This window comes from Vulpes vulpes, chromosome 8, assembly GCF_048418805.1.
Source record: "Vulpes vulpes isolate BD-2025 chromosome 8, VulVul3, whole genome shotgun sequence".
Classification (NCBI taxonomy): Eukaryota; Metazoa; Chordata; class Mammalia; order Carnivora; family Canidae; genus Vulpes; species Vulpes vulpes.
The window spans coordinates 7859161-7863510 of record NC_132787.1 but is presented as its reverse complement, the minus strand read 5'-3'; positions in this window follow the sequence as shown (position 1 = coordinate 7863510).

Below are 4350 nucleotides of genomic sequence, written 5' to 3'. Positions count from 1 at the left end.
CAAGAGCAACTGTAGTAGTTTCATCTACATTTACATGGAGATGCAGATAAACAAATGCATAATTGTAGGTATGTTATGCACACCAAGAACACACACACACACACACACACACACACACACACACACACACTTCCTATCCACTGCCTAATTCAGGCCTGGTACATAGTAAATATTTGTTGAATAGTGAATGAAACGAAGCCAGTTTCTTATCAAGTTTGTACAAATTATTAGCTGCTTGCATAACCCATTTGTAGATCAGCAGAAAATGAAATCAAAACAAAACAAATCTACTAGTTAAGATGCATTCTTAGAGAATTCTTTTCCAAAATTGTTCTAGGGATACATTTATCCTGCAAAAATTCTTAGTGTCAAATAGGACTTTAGTTCTTGAAATCTTCTCTCCTACACTATCCTTCCAGTTGCAATCCTCCAGAGGTAAGTATACTGCTTTTCCACTTTATTGATTAGGAAACCGAGGCATACCCAAGTTGTGGAGTTTAGACTTGAATCTTACATTTGTGAAACTAAATTGGGAAACTAAATTTGGAAACTAAATTTGGGAACACAATAGGAAATTTCCTTTAAGGCTGATGTTCCATGCTAGTAATATTCCCCAAATTCAATAATATTATAAAAAATATACAGCCAAGATGAAGAATTGTTATGTTCAGTTCTCCCTAGATTGATCCACAGATTCAATGGATTCTCTCTTTTTTTTTAAGATTTTATTTATCTATTCATGAGAGAGAGAGAGAAAGAGAGAGAGAGAGAGAGAGGCAGAGACATAGGCAGAGGAAGAAGCAGGCTCCATGCAGAGAGCCTGATGTGGGACTCGGTCTCAGGACTCTAGGATCACGCCCTGGGCCAAAGGCAGGCACTAAACTGCTAGGCCACCCAGGGATCCCCCTCAATGGATTCTCAATCAAAATCTCAGGAGCTTATTTTGTTAGAAATTGCAAAGCTCATTCTAAAATGTATACGAATGCAAATAACCTGAAATGACCAAAATTATGTACTTGTAGAGGGAAATTGCATATTTGTAAGAAAAAAATTAACTTGATCCTTACCTCACACCCTATACAAAATGGTTCTTAAACCTAAGAACAAAAATGATAAAAATTCTAGAAGAAAACAGGCAAAAAATCTTTTGTCCTTGGGAAAGGTCCTTGATAGTTTCTTAAAAATTTTTTTTAAAAAGATTTTATTTATTTATTCATGAGAGACAGAGAGAGAAAGAGAGAGACAGAGACAGAGACAGAGACAGAGACACAGGCTGAGGGAGAAGTAGGCTCTATGCAGGGAGCCTGAAATGGAACTCTATTCCGGGTCTCCAGGATCACATCCTGGGCGGAAGGCAGCGCTAAACCGCTGAGCCTCCCAGGCTGCCCAAGGTCCTTAGATAGGCACAAAAATCTTGGCTATTAAAGAAAAAAAATAAACAATAAATTGGAATATTCAATTAAAAGCCTTTGCTTTTCAAATGGCACCCTTGGGAAAATGAAAAGACAAGCCATAGAATGGAAGAACATTTTTTACAATGCATATATGTTAGTTATCTATTGCCACATAACAAATCAACCCCAAACTTAACAACTTTAAACAACAAACATTTATTATGTCACACAAAAACCAAGAACCTGAAATGTTGCAGGTAAGCTGGTGGTTGGGGGTGTAGTCATCTCAAGGCTTGGCTGGGGGAGGAGTCACTTCCAAGCCTGTCCACTAGCATATCTCAGTCCCTAGTCACATGAGCTTTTCCATAGGCTCCCTGGCTGTCTTCATGGTATGGCAGTTGGGTTTTCCTCAAGTGAGTAGCTTGGGAGAGGCCGTGACAGAGTGTACTGGAAACAACAGTCTTTTTATGACCTACTCTCTCTCTTTTTTTTAAAAAAAGATTTTATTTATTTATTCATGAGGGAGAGAGAGAGAGAGAGAGAGGGAGAAGCAGGCTCCATTCAGGAAGCCCAATGTGGGACTCAATCCTGGGACTCCAGGGTCACACACTGGGCTGAAGGCAGGCGCTAAACCGCTGAGCCACCCAGGGATCCTCTATGACCTACTCTCTTAAGAGAGATCTCCTGTAATATTCTATTCATTAGAAGTGAGACCCCCAAATCCAGCCCATATTCAGGGGAGTTGAACTAAGTTTCACCTCGTGAAAGAAGGAATACCCAAGAATTCATGGGCATAGCTTGAAAGCTACCATAACATCTATCTTACAAAGAATTCATGTATGGAACATACAGAGAACATCTAAATACAATGATAGGCACACAACTCTATAAAAAAATGAGTAAAAGAATTGAACAGGTACTTCACAAAGGACTATATTATGATGTCTATTAAGCACATGAGAGGATGTTCAACATCATTAGTCACTGGGGAAATGCAAACGAAAACCACAATATACCTACCAGAATGGCTGAAATTTAAAAGACTGGGCATTTTGACTAAGTGTTGGGAGGATGTGGAGAAACTGGAACATGACATTGCTGGGGGGATTGTGAAAGAGTGTAACTACTTTGGAAGACTGACAGTTTCTAAAAAGGTTAAACATACACCTAATATATGGCTTAGCCACCCCACTGTGAAGTGTGTATCCAAGAAAAATGGAAATCACCCAAATGTCTATCAACAGGTAATGGAAAAACAAAACGTGGTACATCCATACACTAATTAAGTACTTACTACCCAGCAATACAAAGGAACGGATTACTAATTGAATTACTAATACCCAGAACAACATGGATGAATGTCAAAACCATTATGTAAGGGAAAGAATTCAGACACGAGAGAGAACATACTATGTGAATCCAAATATATAAAAATCTAGGAAGTAGAAACTGATCAGAAGTGACCAAAGCAGATTAGTTTTTTGCTTTGGGTTGTGAGTACAGGGGAGAGTAGAAGAACTCAAGGAAACTTTTGGGGCGGGTGGAAATGTTTTACATCTTGATTGTCAAGATGGTTTCAGGAACATATACATCTGTCAAAACTAGTTGATTTGTGTACCTTAAATGGGTGAAATTTTTTGAAGATGAATTCTACTTCAGTGAAGTTGACTTAAAAAAGATGAGCTGGGGGAGTGTAAAAATAAATGATTTTACATCTTTAAAATTATTAAATATCACTTTGCATGAGCACATTCACCATTTGCATACCTTGTGGATTGGCAGAGGATTCACGTGATCTGACTTTCCGTGCCCTGCTCTGTGAAATGTATGTATTTGGCAGAGTTGTAAGCAAATGGAGGAGGAGGGAGGGTTTGCTGGATTAGATTGGGCAATCTCTGAGGCTCCTTCTAATTGATGCATAGTCCTGTCTCCTGTCCCCTCCTGGACAAGAGCCCAGGCCTTGGAATCTGACAGACCTGGATTTGATTCTGGCTCTGCTATTTCTAGCAGTGTGACCATGGGCCAGTTACTCAGTCTCAGTTTCCTAAGAGGTAAAATAAGGATATCATACCTACACTGAAATGAGTTGACATATAAAACATCCAACACACAAAAAAGAAGGCACAGAGAAGCTGTTCAATAAATATTCATTTTCTCCCTTCCCCTTCCAGAAAAGTCTTAACACTATCAAGTTAGAAATTACAGACCCATGAAAATGATCATTTTTCAGTATTTGTCAATAAAACCTGTGTCTTTTGACTGTGTAGACAGAGTACAATGGCAAACCGATTAATAAGAACATATTGAAAGACAAAAGTAAAAGAAGGGTGAAATATTTTCTTTATTTTAAATCCTTCCTTTGTTTTAAATCAGTACTTCAAATTCCAGAGACACAAGTCACTTCTTCAAAATAGGAAAAGGCACTGTAGGTTATATACATACCACCACTTTACTGACAAGCTTATCTTTAAAATGGGAGCTATGGGACAGTTGGTGAATAGTGCCGTCACCTGTGAAGCCATACAGGGAAACCCAGAGCATAGACTCACCACAAAACAGAAGCTCGGTGACAGTGTTACACTATTTCATGTCTATTGATGTTTTCAGGGTTTTTTTCCTCCCAATTGGTGAATACTACCCATGCATTTCCTGGCCTAAGATCAATATGAGCTGTGTAATATTTACATTGGAAAAGCAAATACTAAATATTGGATATGGAGTGAAAAGTGCAGGAAAAATAATTTTAAGAAATACAAAGTTCTTATTTCCCTGTCTGATTTAAAAGAAGGGGTCAAAGAAGGGGGGTACTACGCTTGTAGGTATTTGAATTATTTGCATTGTATTTATTACAGTTTGTTGAATATTTCACTGAAGAATTTCGAATGTTAATTAGGGTTGTTTTTCCATCTCATCCAGGCGTGTGTTTTTGCTAGTTGGTGCAATAGCTTATTGTCAG